We start from the raw sequence: 19227 nt of genomic DNA on the forward strand, positions 1-19227 counted from the left end.
GAAGCACCAGCTGCAGATATTTCACACAGAGATAGTAACTGTGAGCTAGGCTTGGAAGTAGAGAAGACAGGGGTGGGTTATGACTGCTAATGCTGGGTGGAGATATGATGTTAGGAACATAGTTGAAAAGATAAGCCTTGGCAAGATAATGGAGAATCTTGACTACAATACTAGGCAGTACAGATTTTGTTTAGGACAGGATGAGGAGCCTCAAGGAGTATCTGTGATGTCAGAGCTCTTCTCTTGGACGTTAGCTTTGGTCGTAGTGAGAAGATAGCCTGAGGGAGGAGGAGAAATGTGGCACAGCAAGAATACTGTCGCAAGGTTCGAGCTTACCAGGATTTCTGGCTGTGGGCATGAGAATGGGAAAAGGAGGGAATTAAAGATGGACACTTAGATAGCATTCGCATAAAAGTGGATTTTTAAACCAAGCAGGAATTAGATTAGGAGGTCAGCAAACTTCTTCTATAAAGAGCCAAATAGTAAATAGTTATTTTAGGCTTTGCTGGCCACAGTCTCTTTCACAGCCGTTCATCTCTGCTCTTTCAGTGTGAAAGCAGCCACAGACAAGCACACTAATGGATGTGACTGTGTTCCAATGAAACTTTATGGACACTGTAAGTAAATCTACATAATTTTCACATGATTATATATTCTTTTAATTCTTTTCAAACATCCAAAAATATAAAAACAATTCTTGGCTCTTGAGCCATTAAAAACAAAACAAGTAGGAAATCAGATTTGCCTGCAGGCCATAGTTTGCAGACTCCTGGCTTAAAGTCCCATCGAAAAGAAGCCAAGATGCCGCAGGAGCTCGTTCGGGTGGTTGCCTCAGTTCCTGGGCTTACCTGCATGGAACATTCCTCCCGCTAAACCAGGACTGTCTACTTACTTGTCTTTCTCTTCCACAAGTAGTATGCTCTTTGGAGCAAGGAAATGACTGTGTGCAATTGTTCATTTGTTCACTCAGCAACTTTTATGCCAGTTATGAACCAAGTTTTGTGATAGATGCTAGAGACACAGGGGAGCCAAACAGATGTAGTCTTTGCTCTTATAGAGCAATAGTCTCAAAATGGAAATGAGCATTAAATAATCACATAAAGGACTGTAAACTTTCCAATTCAATCATGCTATAAAGGAAAATTATAGCATGCTACAATAGAGGACATTGGGGGGACCTATTTAGGTTAGAGGAGCTTGGAGGCCTGTATAAGGAAGTATCTTTTAAACTGATTCTTTAAAGATGAGTAGATTTTAACCAGGATGTGGCAGAGACTGGCCTGATGCTCACCAATCTCGTTTCCTCTTCCTAGACACACAGGAAAAGTGTGTTTTTTCCCCTTTGCAGTTAGGCTAGGGTCATGTGACTATGATCTTGCCAGTGGGGTGTGGGCAGATATGATGTGTGCCATTCCAGGCCTGGCCCCATCCAGAGTCGTTCATGCTCTGTTCTCTTTACACAGCAACTGAACTGTGGGCATTCCACAGTTTAGACCAGCCCCGAACCCCTGAGTTTCCACGTGAAGAAGAGCCATCCTGACCTCCATCAGACTGAGATGTGAGCAATAAGGAAATCTTTTTAGGCTTCACCTATTGAGATGATGGGGTTGTTTGCTACCAAAGCAGAAGCCAACCTACCCTGACAATTTCAGAAGGGAATCGCTGCAGGGAAAAAACTCTAAGGAAGATGCAGATGCAAAGTTCTGAGACTGACAAAGAGCCAGTTGTATTCTAGAGCTTGAGAGAAGCAAATGGGGCTGGCTTAACATGGTAAGCAAGAGATGAGGTGAAGGAGGCAGAAAGAGACTTGATGGTAAAGTTTGTGGCAAGCCTATTAATAATTTGGGAGTTTTTCCTATGTGAAGCCAAAAGGGGAAATGATGGAGTTGAGGAAGTATTTCCACAAGGTACTGTGCGGTTAGTATTTGGAAAGTGGGCTGGAGGGAGCAGGAGGGATACAGGGAGACCAGTTAGGAAGTTATCACAGTAGTCGGGGTGAAAGATGATAGCAGGTGCTATGGATACGGAAAAGAAAGGGAAGGCGTCCAGGTACATATCTTGGACTTCATGGAGGGTTGATTTCATTGACGAGGATAGAAGGGATGTCTGAAATGACATCAAAGTTTCTAGCAGGTGCAACTGCATGGATGGGAGAGAAAGCTGGCACTGTGTAAGGGGCGGCGGTGAACTAAAGGAAGGGCACATTGCACACAAAATACTGAGTTTAATTTTGAAAGCAACCATACTGCAAATAAAAATTAGTTAAGATCAGTCCTGGGTGTTCATTAGAAGGACTGATGCTAAAGCTGAAACTCCAATACTTTGGCCACCTCATGCGAAGAGTTGACTCATTGGAAAAGACTCTGATGCTGGGAGGGATTGAAGGCAGGAGGAGAAGGGGACGACAGAGGATGAGATGGCTGGATGGCATCACCGACTCGATGAACGTGAGTTTGGGTGAACTCATCACCGACTCGATGAACGTGAGTTTGGGTGAACTCCGGAAGTTGGTGATGGACAGGGAGGCCCTGGCGTGCTGCGATTCATGGGGTTGCAAGGAGTCAGACATGACTGAGCAACTGAACTGAACTGAACTGAATGAAAAATAAGGAAATTCTGACACATGCTACAACATGTATGAACCCTGAAGATATTACGCTAAGTGAAATAAGCCAGTCACAAAAGAACAAATGCTGCATGATTCTACTTATCTGAGGTACTGAGACAGAAAGTAGACTAGTGGTTACCAGGCTGGGGTGAGAGGAGTAGGAAGTTACTGTTGAGTGGGTACAGAGCTTCAGTTTTGTAAGATGAAAAGAGTTCTGGAGATGGATGGTGGGGATGGTTACACGACAACGTGAATGTACTTAGTGCAACTGAACTATATGCCTAAAATAGTTAGAATGGTAAATTTTATGTTACGTGTATTTTACCACAATTTTAAAAATAAAGAATTCTAATAAAAAGAGTTTGAGACACTCAATGCCTGTAGTACATAGCTATGTGTCTGTATGAGTCTGGATCTCTGCAGAGAGGTCTAGGGTAGAGGTAGAAATTTAGGAATCACTGACCTGTAGATGGTATTTGAGGCCAGAGGCATCAATAAGATTAAGCGGGGAGAGAATGTGAAGGAAAGAGAAGAGGAGCCCAGGACTGAAGTCTAGGAATTTCAACAACGACATTGAAAAGCTGAGTCGAAAGTGCAGAAGGAAAACCTGGAAAGTTTTCTATCTTGGAAGCCAAGGTGTTTCAAGAAGGAGGGAGTGGTCAGGTGGGTTCCATGCCCTGAGTGGTCACATAGATGAAAGATTTCATAAATTTGCCAGCTTGAGGGCCACTGGTGACAATTTCCTACGCAGTTTTGGTAAAGCAGGTGGGAGGTGAAGGACCGGAGACTGCGCACGAAGAACATGTTTCTCAAGGAATCTGCTTCTGAAGGGAAATAAAGAAGGGAGGCCCTAGCTAGAGGGGTCCAGGGAGCTTATTTGTGTTTTTTTAACTTTTTAGTTTCAGATAATTTTTACATTTGCAAATCACTTGTCGGGAAGATCCGCTGGAGAAGGGATAGGCTACCCGCTCCGGTTATTCTCGGGGGCCTGCAGTGCAGGAGACCTGGGTTCAATCCCTGGGGTGGAAGATCCCCTGGAGAAAGGAACAGCACTCCAGTATTCTGGCCTGGAGAATTCCATGGACTGTATAGTCCATGGGGTCACAAAGAGTTGGACACTACTGAGCAACTTTCACTTTCACTTCTTTGCAAAAAAATATATATTACAAAGTTTCCACATACCCTCCATCTAGCTTTTCCTGAGGTTAATATGTTACATAGTATAATTTAGTCGTCAAAACTGAGAATTAACGTTGGTACAATATTGTTACACTATAGACTCTACAGATTTCATTTTTTTCATAAAAATGGTTTCCATATTTTTTAATGATTGAAAAAGAACTAGAATAAGAAGGGACTGCCATGACATAGGAAGATTATGTGAGATTTAAATTTCAATGTGCCAGAATCCAATCCATTTTCCTACACTACATTTAGTGGTCCTGGGCTCTTTAGTCTTCTCCAACCTGTTCAGTTCAGTTCAGTCGCTCAGTCATGTCCAACTCTTTGCGACCCCATGGACTACAGCATGCCAAGCCTCCCTGTCCATCACCAACTCCCGGAGTTTACTCAAGCTTATGTCCATTGAGTCGGTGATGCCAACTAACCGTCTAATCCTCTGCCGTCCCCTTCTCCCACCTTCAATCGTTCCCAGCATCAGGGTCTTTTCCAGTGAGTCAGTTCTTCGCATCAAGTGGCCAAAGTATTGGAGTTTCAGCTTCAGTATCGGTCCTTCCAATGAATATTCAGGACTGATTTCCTTTAGGATAGACTGGTTGGATCTCCTTGCTGTCCAAGTGACTCTTTAGTCTTTTCTTGCCTTTCATGACCTTGACTGTTTTGAAAACTACTGGTTACGTATTTTTGCAGTATGTCCTTCCATTTGGATTTGTCTGATGTTTTGTTTATAGTTGAATTGAGGTTGCGCATTTTTGGCAAGAGTCCCACCAAGGTGGACATGCTGTGTCAATTCATCATATCAGGGGTACCCAGGGATTGAACTTGAGTTTCCTGCATTGCTGACAGATTCATTACCATCTGAGCCACCAAGGAAGCCCAATCAGGGGTACAAGAACTTTATATTCTTATTACTTGTGACGTCACCCTTGAACACTTGGTTAAGGGTGGTGTTTGCCAGATTTCTCTGAAGTTATTCTTTTCCCATTGTAATTAATAAATACTGGGAGGGCGAGTGAGATTCTTTTAGACTATGCAAATATCCAGTTTCTCTTTAAACTTCTGCCCACTGATTTTAGCATCTTTTGTAGGCATTGCTTACAGCAAATGACTATGATATTCTATTGGTAATTTTCTATTCGGTTGTATTTTAAGATGAAAAGTACTGGAACATGTTTGGATGGTGGTGGGATGGTCATGGAGGAGAGGTTGGAGAACCAATAAAGAAAAGCTCTCCAAGAGTGGATGGGGTTTGGAGCCTGAGCTCTCTGTGAGGTTCGCCTTTGATGGGAGGAGGTGTCGCATCCTTCACTGTGGCAGGCAGAGGGAAGCGGGGCTAGAGGCAGGCCTGGACCAGCTTGTGGACGTGAGGACATCTCAGTCCTCTCATCTCAGCGTCCCTGGCATCTCACATTCGCTGAAACCCAGCAGAGGCTTTCAGTGAATGTTTGTTAAGTGAATGAGAGAGAAAGCAGGAAGCATGCCTCTAAAGAGTAGGCACACTGTGGCCGATTCATGCTGACGTTTGGCAGAAAACAGCAAAATTCCATAAAGCAGTTATCTTTCAATTTAAAATAAATAAATTTTTAAAAATAAAGAGTAGGTATAAAAAGGCTCGCTAATTGTGGATATAATCTCAGTAAAGCAGGAATAGGCTCCATGAGCTGATCCCACCTGTAAATAGCTAAAAACTATACAAATGTGCACACACGTAGCAGAAATTTCAGACAGACAATTCAGACGGTCCAGCCCTGTGCTGAGGGGTAGGGGAGACGGGATGAGATGGATTTGGATTTAAGGATAGTGGAAACAGTTTGGAACAGTCTCTGTAGAAAACAGATACTGTGGGACAGCTTGGGTGATTGCTGACTAGCCCAGGCAGCTCAGGCAGGGTTTGGAGATAGGCAGCTGGCGACAACCTGGTTGAGATGAGTGGCCCTGGGGCCCAAGCTGGTTGAGAGGGCAGTGCAGCCAGCCCTGAACTGCTCACCTGGGACCCCAGAGTCTAGATCAGAGCCGGAGCTGATGGAGACGAGTGAGACAGCACTTCCCAGTCTTGGCTGCACATTGGAGTCAGCTGGGATACTTAAAAAATACATATGTATTTCCATCCCTGAAAAGTGTGAATTAGTTGGTCTGAAGCAGAGCCTGGACTTTACTATTATTTTTTTTATAAGCTCCCGAATGATTATAATGTAGAACCAATTTTGCAATGTGCAACTCTAACCTGCAACCATTAGAGTAGAGGATGGTAAGTAAGAATGAGTTAAAGTTTGGAAACAATGGCAACTTTTCAGAGGTAGCGATGATGCTAGATAGAGTAGGAAGGAAAATTAAAAGTCAGTGGTTGAAAATGCCAAATAAAGTGAGGCAGCGACGTGAGAGGCTTCACCAGCGACTCGGTGGTAAGGAATCCACCTGCCAGTGCAGGAGACACAGGAGACTCGAATTCAATCCCTGGGTCTGGAAGATGCCCCGGAGGAGGAAATGGCGACCCACTCCAGTATTCTCGCCTGGCAAATCCCATAGACAGAGGAGCCTGGAGGGCTACAGTCCATAGGGTCGCAGAGTCAGACACAACTGAGCGACCAAGCACACACATATAGTGAGCGGATGGTTGGAGTCCGAGGAGGAAGCGTGTTGAGGAGGAGTGAGAGGGTGGACAGGGCTCTGGATGTAGCTCTCCCTCCTGCCCTGAGAGAGGACAAGTAGGGAAAGCAGATCTGTGCACGACAGGGCTGGGAAGGACAGGGCATCCAGGAGAAAGTCAGGTTTCTGCCAAGGCTGGGAAGAGTGACAGAGGAATAAGCTTGAAAATAGGATTGCTCCCCCTAGGAATGGCCTTCCACCAGGCTTGCTGGTACTCGGTGCTGGCACGGGGCTCCCCGCTCAGCCTGTCGTCTTGTGGGCCTGCGTCCATGGCATCCTGCCGTGCGGGCCTCTTGCCCTTAGACGGGGCTCTGGGGAGGGCTGAAGCACAGCAGCGGCGGAGAGCCTGCCTTGTGTAAGCCCTCAAGACCCAGCGAGCCCGTTTTCACGCAGTGTGAGCTGCAAGCTCGTCATCTTTGACTTTGTAAGAACTGGGAACTCCAGTCTCACCACCTCACACCCTTTACGACCCCACGGGCTGTACCCTGCCAGGCTCCTCTGTCCGTGGACGCTTCCAGGCAAGAACACTAGGGTGGGTTGCAATTTCCTTCTCCAGGGGATCTTCCCAACCCAGGGATCAAACCCACGTCTCTTGGACCTCCTGCACGGGCAGGTGGATTCTTAACCACTGCACCATCTGGGAAGAACCTCTTTACAAAAACAAAAAATGACGTTGTCATCATCTTGATTCTGTTTTTGGCTCTGTCAGAACCTCCCTGTGTGACATAGACTCAGGACACTTAAGGGGCTCTCTGTAGGCGCAGAGGCCGACAGAGTCAGGCAGTGTGACGTTCATACTCTCAGAAGTCAGCCATCCACCACGGGATGGATATGTTGCCACTGTTGTCAGCAAGGAGATTGGGAAGCCACACACACCTGGAGGTCACAGCTAGGAAGGAAATCCTGTGATGGGGGAAGAGCATTTAGACAGTTTCTCGTTCTACTTCCGGGTGTCCCATATTGAACCCTCCAAATGAGGCCACTACGGAGCCCTTGACTTAATCTGAGGATCGGGTCTGAGATCCAACTGTGTGGACCTGTGCCAACCCGTGCACAGCTGGGAGAGGCCGTAGAGGCATGCACATCACAAACAGATCCAGTTAAAGTTAGCCAAGACATTTTACTCCCTTCTTGCTCACACACACCCCCCCAAATCCGGAAGCAATGAACAGCAAAGCAACGCAAAAACACAGAAAAAGCCCCACTTTTAATGAAACAAGGAAACTCTCAAAACCTCAAACCACAAACCATGAAGTGTGCCTGCCAAACACTGTAAAATTCTGCACTGAAATTGGTGAAATGTGGAGAGCCAACGTACACTGCCTCCAGCCTTGAGCCGGAAACACCTTTTCTTAGATGTTGGTGTCATGCTCCCAAGGGACCAAATCATCGATCCTTGAATTGGAGTGGGATTTCCCAAAGGCAGGGGGGATCTTCTGTTACTGGGGGAACAGGAGGTAAGTCTAGGTGATACATGGAGAGTCATTGAATTATATCAAATAGTGCAATGAAAAGGTGATCCATTTGGAGCTAGGTTTCACTTGTGATTACATCAAGAAGACAGTCTTGGTTTGGTGCCAAAGGCCTTTAACTTATTTCTCATTTATACTAATCTCTCTTTCTAACTAGAAAAATACAGACCTCAGACAAGTGTGTCTAGCTAGAACTTACTGTCTTCTGTGTTTGCATTGCCTTATAATAGTTACTTCCTATTTACAGTCAGTGATACTGGCTTTTCATTTATGATAATGATATGCTTCCATTTTAAATAAGTAAGAATTGGGAATTGGTTCAAAAAAGAATGTTTATTGTAACAGAGGTGATATGCAGATGAGGCAAAAATTGAGAAGTGGTACCCAAATGACTGAAATTTAGATTTGAGTAACAAGATCCAACTGACAGAGGAGCCTGGTAGGCTATAGTCCATGGGATCACAAAGAGTTGGACACTACTGAGCGACTTCACTTTCTTTCTTTTCTTTCAACAAGACCCAGGGGCCCCAGAATAAACAGGTAGTGTTCTTACAGAAACAGAAACAGAAACAGGATGAGAGCATAGAAGGTTGACATTAAGGAGAAACCAGGGTGATATTTACTTATTTCTATTATATATGACCTGGCCTCCAAGCCAAAGAAATCTCCTGGAGGCCAGAAGGTGAAGGCAATGGGGAGGGAATTGCTAGATCATTGCCGAGAGTCTAGATGAAGAGGGCCCTGCTGAGGGTCTCAGGAACCTCTACAGCACCCAAACCTGAAGACCCAAGAGACATTCTTTATGGATAGGAAATGAACAGACTTGGAATCACACCAAAGTAAAGCTACCAAATGTCTCTATGGCCTTCTTCTACCTCTTCCCATGCTATTGAGAAGTTGGTCACTCGGTCATGTCCAACTCCTTGTGACCCCATGGACTGTAGCCCACCAGGCTACTCTGTCCATAGAATTTCCCAGGCAAGAGTACTGGAATGGGTAACCATTTCCTTCTCCGGGGATCTTCCCAACACAGGGATCGAACCTGCATTTCCCACGTTGCAGGCAGATTTGGTACCATCCCATGCTATCTTTAACCAGTACTTCTTCATCTCATTGGAGAAATTACAGAATTTTTTAGAAGTCCCAAAGAGGAGGTTCTGAGGTACAAATAAGGAATTATATAGCAACAAGAGGATAAAACCAAGTGGCAGAACTCAAGAAAGCAAAGAGTGGAAAGCCACTTTAGAATCAACCAAAAATAAAATGAACAAGTAAAAGCACAGTAGAACAATATGAAAAAGGACAGAGAAGTGTTTTACATTATTCAGAAACATGATAGTTACAGAAAATAAACAGTGGAGACCCAATCTATGAATAATTGGCATGCCTGGAGAAGCACTCAGAATAAATGGAGCAATAGAAGAAATTTAACTGGAAGGAAGGACTGAGTCAGCACGTAGACAGCTCATACTGTGTTACCGAGTGATCAGCGGCTGCACATGTCAGGTTAAAAAATCAAAAGCAACACCTGTTGAATGACAACAAAGCAAGTCTACAAAAGTCAAGAGAGTAAGGATGTGACTCATGAATTTCATATTCTGCCAAGTCCTCGTTTAAGTATAAAGCCTATTGGCAGTCATTCTTGCACATTAAAGACTCAGGCATTGCACATTCTTGAAAGTTCTTTATACTTAAACCCAGTTAACCGAAAAATGAATCAAAACAAATTGATAACTGAGGATAGAGAAAAAACTGCTGAAGATGAGTTTTGAATGGTTTTAAATGTGGAGTTGTTTCAACAGCCATGGAGTTGAAGGTTAAGGGGAAAATGTAAATTTTACAAACTCTTACAGTGTAAACATAACTATATACCTAACAAAAATGTGGATGTTGGGACAAAAGGCAGTAGGAGAACTTATAAGTATGTAAGTTCACTCATCTGTAATGGCAAGGAGATAGTCACTCTAGAAAATGGAATGCATGAACTGCAGCCTTTTAAGCAAGCATGATTCCAACGTCTTGGTGATTTTTATATTAATGTTTCTTATCTTTCAAGAGGATACTTCAAGAATGTTTGTGGTTCAGAAACATTTAGCCAAAGTTCAGCAATTCCTTCCATTTTATTTCAGGGTTTTTTTTTTTTGAAAATTAATTTTCATCATTTTACTTAAAAGTAATTTGCAGGGTAAAATCCTGGTGCTGTCTGTTGTTCTTTCTCCTCCATTTCTGAGCACATAGACCCGTTGAGGTAATATATTCCAAATGTTGATGGCTGTTTCTAGGAAGTGAGATTTGGGGCATGTTTTTTTTTTTAAAAAAACTTCCTCTTTGTACTTTTGCATTATTTTTATCAGAAAACACATGACATATAAAAGTAATAGTCACACTCCGAGTAGTGTGGTAGAACAGTAAAATGGCCCCCGGGGCCTTTGTCCTCAGGTGTGACTCCTGTGGTTAGGGTGTGTTACATGGCAAGAAAGGGTTTCACAGGTGTAATTACAGTTACTAATCAGTCGACTTTAACTTTGGGAAATGAGCAGGGTGGGCCTAACCTAGTCGTGTGAGCACGGAAATGCTGGGAGTGTTCTCCAGCTGGTAGCAGAAGAGACAAGATTCAAAGCATGGAAAGGCCTCAATACCAATAGATACCCTGATGCTGGCTTTAAGATGGAGGTGGGCACCTGGAAAGGCCCTGCCTTGAGTCAGCCTCCCGGAGCTGATAGCAATGCTTGCCAACCACAACCAAGAAAAGCAGGCCCTCGGACTGCAAGGACCTGAGCTCTGCCCATGGCGCGAATGAACTCTGAAGTAGGTGTTTTGCCAGAGCCCCTGGGCAGAAGCCCAGCTTGGCCTGCACATTGATTTCAGCCTTGTGAGACCCTAACCCATGTGACTGGCAAGTGCTGACCTGCAGAACCGTAAGGGAATAGCTGCTGCTGGTCTGTGGTCACCTGTTGCTCAGTAAGAAAGAAACTAGTGCGCAGTGCCTTGCGTAGAAGAACATCGCTCGGAACCTGCAGGGAGCTCAGCTTGTGCTCAGCGGTGACCTGGATAGATGGAATCGGGGGTGCGGGGTGGGAGAGAGGTCCAAGAGGAAGGGGATATGTATGTATATACTTACAGCTGATTCAGTTCACTGTACAGCCAAAACCAACACAACATTTTAAAGCAGCTTTGCATGTGTCTGTGTGCACACTCAGTCAAATCTGTCTCTTTGTGACCCCGTGGACTACAGCCCGCCAGGCTCCTCTGTCCATGGAATTTTCCGCACAAGAATACTGGAGCCGGTTGCCATTTCCTCCTCCAGGGGATCTTCCCGACGCAGGGATCGAACCTGCATGTCCTGCATTGGCAGAGGGATTCCTTACCACTGAGCCACTGGGGAACCCAAAGCAGCTATACTCCCCATTAAAAAGAGAAACAAACCAAATAAAAGTGGTGCACGTTTCTCTCCACGCCAGACACAGAGTCGGAGTCCCATCCTCAGCCCCAGCCGTCCCCATGCCATGCTTACTCTGTTGCAGGCCTTCCTTTGCATCTGCAGAGCTCAGAGGACCTCTGGAAGCCCACATGAGCTGTGAGAAATGGACCGTTTTGTACGATGGCCGGAAGACTCCAGTTTGGGATTAGATGTTTATGGAGGCATTGGATCAGATTATGCCTTTTGCACCAGTTGACTTGAAAACAACAAACAAAAATTTGGTTTTGCATGGATAAATAGACAAGTCTGAGTCAGGAAGCTGGAGGTGAGGGGGAGGGGTCGGGAGCACACAGGGTGGCGGGTAGGAAAGCGGCGTGGCGGGAGGCCGGGTAGACAAGGACCAGAAAAGACCCCGCCCCACCCGTCTTTCTATCCCAGTTCCATCCCTCGGAGACAGTCATTTTAGCTCTTTAAGATATTTCTTCTGGGGTTATCTCTATGGCTGTAAATAATATGCTTGTGTCACTATGAGTGGTTTCATATATTATTTTTTTCCTTATGATAAATAGAGATTTGGGTCATTTTTCGGAGAAGGTGATGGCACCCCACTCCAGTACTCTTGCCTGGAAAATCCCATGGACGGAGGAGCCTGGTGGGCTGCAGTCCATGGGGTCGCTAAGAGTCGGACACGACTGAGTGACTTGACTTTCACTTTTTGCTTTCATGCGTTGGAGAAGGAAATGGCAACCCACTCCAGTGTTCTTGCCTTGAGAGCCCCAGGGACAGGGGAGCCTGGTGGGCTGCCGTCTATGGGGTCGCACAGAGTCGAACACGACTGAAGCTACTTAGCAGCAGCAGCAGCAGGTCATTTTCCCCAGGACCCCCCTTCTCTTTGTACAATTATGTGACTCCTTTGTTTTTCTGTAGATTACCTGTGTTACAGTGTTAGGCCTTTATTTCCTGCTCCATTAATGAGGGTTGTGTCTCCTGACTGCTCACTTTCTAAGATGAAGGTCACAGCATCTCTACACTTCACTTCCACATCTACCTCCCAACTTCTGCCATTTACAGTTTTAAGGATAAGAACAGATATGTTCTACTCTTAATTACAACTAACTCTCCCACAAACCAATCCTAAAAATGAAAATCACTTAATAGCATTTATATTGTTACTCAGTACATACTGTTCTCTGAAGAAGCAGAATGTTTATGAAGCTTGCCCTTGCTTTTATGATGCAGTTTTTTTCCCCTGAATTTTCTATTTGCCTCTCTTTCATCTCGTTACATTTTTCTTTACCATGGATCTATTTCCCCCAGCGATTTCATCCAAGCAGGTATTCTGTTGAGCTTTTAAGCCCTCCCCTCTGAGGCTGGATATCCTTCTGCAGCAGACAGCCAGATATCCTCCTGCAGCAGACAGCACGGCTGATGGGATGGGATTTTCCTCCATGGTTGCCTCCTTGGGTTTCCAGGCTTTCTAAGATCCACGTTCCCCCATTTCTTAGATGATACCTTTCTTTTCCTGCAGCTCGTTTTCCTGTACCTTCCTAAGAAATGATGTATGAGGGGTCCTGTTTGTCCCAAAATGTCTTTATTCTACACTCCCACTGGGATGTCAGTTTGGCTGGGACTACACTGTAGGTTGAAGATCATTTTCTTCCAGATTACTGAAGGCATCACACTCTTGCCTCTTTTATTCTTTTTGCCCTCAACTGTGTGGCTTATGGGACCCTAGATCCCCAACCAGGGATTGAACCCAGACCCTCGACAGTGGAAGTGTGGAGTCACACCACTGGACCGCCACACTCTTACCTTCTAACATTCAGTGCTGCTAATGAGAAGTCGGTTTTACTTTCATTATTATTTTCACTGCTCTATCAATTACCTTTTTTTTTAATTGCAAGTTTTTTAATTGTTCTCTTTTTCTTTGGTATTTAAAATCAGAGCGTGTGACTGGGTGGGTCTTTTTTCAGACTCTGCATTTGCCCCTCGGTGGACGCCCTGTCTGGAGCCCTGTGGCCGTCAGTGCTGCACACCTCTCGGGGCATTTCCCTGATACTGTCCTCTCCACTGATACTTCTTCCTCTCTCTGTCTATGTCTACTATTAATTGGATGTTAAAACTTCTCTATTTTCTACACATTATTTTCCACTTTTTAAAAATTCTCTTTGCTTTTTGGTTCTACTTTCAGACAGAGTGCCATAATTTTTTTATCTTCCAAATTTTGTGTTGATCGTTTTATAACTCGGTTGTGTTTTTAACTTAGAAGAGCTGATCTTGTGTCCTTTGTCAGAGCATCCTATTCTTCTTTTATGGATGAAATCTCTTCTTGAGTCTTTCTGAATAAATTAATTGGACCATTTTCATTTAGTTTGCTTTTACTTTGGGTTCTCTTCCTCAAAATAACTATTTCCTCCAAGCCTGGGGGGTTTTTTCCCGTTTACTTTAGTCTCTCTCTTTTACTGTAAGTCTTCTCTTGAAGCGCCCAGAGACTCTTCATTGTCCACCTCTAATTAAAAGTGAAGCCCAGAAACGTGACTAGCAGCTCTGTGAGCTGGGCTGACTGGCTGAGGAAGGCTCAGGTGCCTGGGGGCTGAGCACTAGGCTGTGCCGACTTCCCACTCTGCAGTACTTTTTGTTAATGTTTATTTTTACTCACTTCTGGCTGTGCTGGGTCTCTGTTGCAGCGGGGCAGCTCTTTGCAGAGCGTGGCTCCAGAGCATAAGCCCATTGGTTGAGGTGCAGTTCTTTGCCCTTGGGCCTGTGGGATCTTCCTGGACCAGGGATCGAACCTGCGTCTCCTGCATTAGCGGGCAGATTCCTGACCACAGGGAGGTCCTTTTTTTTTTTTTTTTTTTTTTTGAGCATGGAGTCTGACTACTTTCCTGGGTGCTAGAGACCTCGCTTGAGGGTTGGGGTGAGATGGTAGGACCACGTTCCATATGCAGACTCTCAGTTAACCGCCCTCTTCTTCTGTGTGCGCTCCAGACTGCGGCCCGAGCCTCCTGTGCTTCTGTGCTTAGTTGCACGCATCCAGACCCTGACTTTTTCTTCCCTGGTGTCACAGAGCCAATGAATGCAGAGCCTGGACTTAAACCCTCTCTGGAATTTCAAAGCCGAGGTCCCTGGACTCACAACAGCATCCTAGCAACTGCGTAGTTAGGGTCGACCAGGAAGGAAGAGAGGAACTTCCCTGGCAGTCCAGCAGCTAAGACTCCGAGCTCCCCACGCGGGGACCTGGGTTCCATCCCTGATCAGGGAACTAGATCCCACAGGCCGCAAGCAAGGTCCTGTGCAGCTAGATAAATGTTTAAAGGAAAGAAAGAGGATGAGAAACCTGGGCCTATTTTTCAACAGACATGATAGATTTGTTCGCTGTTAAGTGCTTATAGTATCTGAGGAGCATATTTGTTTCTTCGAAGGTTCCCAGCTCAAATGCTTAACATAAGCTAGAGAAATAAAGTAGACGGGGGTGGAGGGGGACCCACACCTCATTCAAGGTGGTGGCCACTCCTCAGCTGCGGCCAGTTGCTGCCACACAAGCATGCTCACCAGCCTTAGCTTCACCTTCCAATTTTCCAAGAAACATCACAATTCAGATTACTGAGTAATAGGTATTATTGGGTAATGAGGTAAAATGTTGGCAAATAATTCAGCTGTGACTGTGGATCAGCTGCAGTGACCGACATCGCACTTGGAGAGAAAACCTGAAACAACGTCTGGAAGGAGCAGAAAGCGAGAGCCGGCCAGGGCCCCGCGGGTCCAGAGGCTGCCTCAGAGCACGCGGGTGCCGGGCCTCCTCTGAGCCCGGGTGCGCCAGGGGGCTGGCCCAGCCGCAGCTCCCACTCCTCAGTGCTCGCAGCCCCACGGCCTCTCTTAGAGCCCAAGCCAGCTACTTTCTCTCCTTTTTTTTTTCTCAAGTCATTTTGCTCAAAGGAATCTTCCTCCTTTTGGATGACAGAGCCCACAGCACAGCAGAAAGGTTCGTGAACACTTGATATGGGCATTGGCGAAGGGGGTGGGGGGGGCCGAGTTCCCAAACCCCGAGGACTAGTGACAAGGGGCAGGCTTAACCAGAGGCCTTCCTGGAGCCTGGAACGTGGCCCAGAAACCATTTAACATCATTGAGCCAGAGCTCCTGCCTCTATAAAACTGAGATAACCAAAACAGTTGTTTGTACTTCATAGTATTGTTTCAAGAACCAAGTGAAGTAATGTGCAGGGGGGTGGCATTGTGATTGCAAATAAACTATCGCCTCTGCTGGAGAAATTAAGGATGTATTTGAATAGTAGGTACCAGGTAGGGACTGGAAATAAGCCTTAGAAATATCCCAAGGTCACTCTGTAGTGAAATTGCCTGCCGGTCATTTTGGGGTTGATGTCATTCCATCTGATGCAATGGACTGCAGTTTATTTTGTTTCATTAAACATATTTAAATAACAAGACACCTAAAATATCAAGGAACATTAAGAAAGGAGGTGAGCCTGGGTATGTGATGATGACTCCTCTATCCTGACTCCGTCATCCTCCCAGGATGACCTGAGGAAACAATTCCAGAAGACATGGATCCTCGTTAGTTTTCAGGAACTCCATTTATGTGCTGGTCAGAAAAACCCCCTTTAGGCCATACAATCTCTTGGGAAACTGATGGAGACCTGTGGCGTCGAGATTACACCGAGTTCTAATTCAACTGCGCTGTCTGAAGAGCAGAAACCTCTAAGTTTCTTTCAGTTGAGGGATTATGGCCTCCTCCTCAGGCAGGGTCGGCTTTGTCACTGTTTCCTGATTCCTGTGTACATTTCGTACTGAATGGTTCAAAGGAAGGTTCCTGTGCAAATACGATAGAAGCAATTTTTATAAGAGCAAACTCTTTGAAAATGACGTGTTTGCTTAACAATAGAATGGTTAAATAGATCATGTTTTTATGATGCAGGATTGTGCAGCTATTATGAGTTCATTTGCAGAGTGATTCGCACTGGGGAATGGTAACGACACAGATGTGGTGGTACTACCCTGGATGGAGGGCGTACCCCCGTCTCCGAGGGCAAGCCAGCTGAAGCCAGATGGGAGCATGGCTTGGAACCTTGTGGCACAGCTGTGCAGGGCTGGCTGTTCACAGCGGCAGGCGCAGCTGCTGCCTTCGAGGGGAAGTGGACGCCACAGATACCGCCTAACCCTCGCACACCTGCACCTGGGAAAATCCCAGAAGCCACTGGTGCGTGTTTTCCGAGAAGGCTACATGCGGGGATGTTGTCCCCGTTCATGATTGTCATCTCAAGTGAGAAGAACCAGGTCACCGTGGAATGAAATCCAGGAGGAGCTCAGCTCTGTGTCAGTGGAAGCCGAGTTCTGTGAGCTTGAGTTTAAGATGTCCTTTAATGCAAACAAAAGTTGAGTTGAGTCATTGATTTTATTCTTGACCCTGGGACTTGTCATGGGGCCAGGGGAGGGGGGCGGTCTTACCGCAAATCAGAGTTAATGGGCTGGATCATCTCAACAGAGGACTGTTTTCAGGGCCAGCTAAAGAGCCTTCGGGAGTGCAGATCCCAGGAGAAGCAGCAGCCCAGCCAGGCACAAAGAGATTTCCCTGATAAGAATGTCAGGGTCATCTGAGAAGCTGAGCAGTTCTGACGCTGGTCTCCTGGCTGGAGCCTTGAGGCATTTTCTGGCTCGGCCCCCAGTGATGTCCTCCCTGAACTCTACAGGGTGGAGGCTGACGTGAGAGGATTCGTTTTACCAGAAACGTGCTTCCATATGGGGCCAGACGTGGATGGCTTTGGCGCTCTGCTAACAGTGATCTGTGGATGGGACAAGGCGATCTCCCTCCCAGGTCATCCAGACAACTGACCAAACCGCTCTGATCACGGGTGGGATCTGGACCCAGGGCATCAGTGAGAGGCCATGGTGCCTGGCTAGACAATGGGGGTGCCCAGCATGACCCCAGAAGCTGCTGAGGGAAGTTTTGATAGGAAATACTTTGGCCACCTGATGCAAAGAGCCAACTCACTGGAAAAGACCCTGATGCTGGGAAAGATTGAAGACAGGAGAAGGGGACGGCAGAGGATGAGATAGTTGGATGGCATCACTGATTCAATGGACATGAGTTTGGGTGAACTCCAGGAGTTGGTGATGGACAGAGAGCCCTGGCGTGCTGCAGTCCATGGGTCGCAAAGAGTCGGACACAACTTAGCGACTGAACAGCAACAACAACAACAAGGCCCTATTTGAGAAGGTGGGGCGAGCACTAGGGAAGCTGGTGGCTCTGTCTCTGCCCGTGGCATGTTGAGACTTGAAGACCAGTTTACATCCAGCTGGGGAAACTGAGCCAGAGAGATTAAATCAGTTGCCCAAAAGCATACAACTGTAAGGTGAAGGAAGCCACATTTGAACCCAGATCTTCTATATTCCTGCTTGTTCTACTTTTCATAAGACCTTTCAGGAGAAACCAGAAAATGTCCAAGGAATACTGGTAATCCAGTTGGATAGAAAATAAAAATGACTGCTGTGCTGTGCTTAGTCGCTCAGTCGTGTCCGACTCTTTGCGACCCATGGACTGCAGCACGCCAGGCCTCCCTGTCCATCACCAACTCCCGGAGTTTACTCAAACTCATGTCCATCGAGTCAGTGATGCCACCCAACCATCTCATCCTCTGTCGTCCCCTTCTCCCACCTTCAATCTTTCCCAGCATCAGAGGCTTTTCCAATGAGTCAGCTCTTCCGGCACCAAAGTATTGAAGCTTCAGCATCAATCCTTCCAGTGAATATTCAGGGTTGATGCCCTTTAGGATGGACTGGTTTGATCTCCTTGCTGTCCAAGGGACTCTCAAGAGTCTTCTCCAGCACACAGTTTGAAAGCATCAATTCTTTGGCAGTCAGCCTTTTTAGGTTTAGAACCTGATGGAGGAAAAACCAGGCAAGTCCCTGCAGGGAGGGGTAGGGAGGGTGACACTTGGGTTAAGATTGAAAGATGAGGAGGCAAGGGATGGAGGAGGCATTCCAGGGAAAGGCAGCATTGAGGGAAAAGCAGAGAAGCAACAGAGCAGCCTGAGGCTTTTGCAAACACCCAGAGCCAGCAAGGCTGCAGGCAGGGAGGAAGTCACGCGCTGGGCCACAGGACCAGTGTGACCCCCCCGGAGCTGGGAAATTACAGATGGCAGAGTAAAATAAATTTCTTTTTCGTAACATCCTGCCAAACAGCGCCTGTTTCTAGTGTCTTTCTGGTTACAGTAAACATTGGCGAGCCTTGAAACACTAAGCTATTTTGTTTAAACTAATTTTAAAGGTAATATCAATGTCAATAAAAGCTACTTTAAGGATATGCTAATGAGCAATTAAATTCAGTTCCCCTTGAAAACTGAATTTAATAACGCTGACCTACATTTACTTTCAAGGGACTTGGTTGTCTGCTTTTATCCTGAACATGAAAACAAGCATTTTAGAACCTAATTTTTTATGGTGAGGCCGCAGTGGGGAGAATGAAACAGCTTGCCCTGTCTCCCACCAACCCCCGCCAGCCCTGTGGGTCTCTTCCTCTGAGTCCTTTTCTCTGACAATCCTTTTCATCCATTCATTCCCTGAACTGGTCAGTCTGCCTTTCTGCCAAGAAACAGATGCCTCTTTTTGAAAACACTAGATTGACCTCAACGGCTAGGATTCGAGTAGCAGTTGTTAGGAAAGGAGGTCAGCTACACCCTGGAGGGTGTGACAGCCCCAAATAAGCAAGAACTGGGCCACACTGAAGTTCTGGGGCTTTCAACATTTGGGGGTTTTGGGTTTTGGTCTTCAAAGTAAAGCATGTTCTCTGAAGAACACTGGCTAGTACAGAGAAGTAATAAAGAAATGGGGGGAAATAACCTTGTATCCAGCCATCCAAGGGCAGCCTCTGCTACTATTTTGGAATA

General features: G+C 46.0%; 1 long non-coding RNA gene across 1 annotated transcript; it reads left to right on the forward strand.

Moving 5' to 3' along the window:
• The first annotated feature begins 14203 nt into the window (after positions 1-14203).
• Positions 14204-16726, forward strand: LOC112448538 (uncharacterized). Its single transcript, XR_003036937.2, has 2 exons — positions 14204-15308; positions 16260-16726. It is a non-coding gene; the product is annotated as an uncharacterized lncRNA (long non-coding RNA).
• Positions 16727-19227: the final 2501 nt, after the last annotated feature.

The sequence above is a fragment of the Bos taurus genome, chromosome 10 (assembly GCF_002263795.3).
Source record: "Bos taurus isolate L1 Dominette 01449 registration number 42190680 breed Hereford chromosome 10, ARS-UCD2.0, whole genome shotgun sequence".
Lineage (NCBI taxonomy): Eukaryota > Metazoa > Chordata > Mammalia > Artiodactyla > Bovidae > Bos > Bos taurus.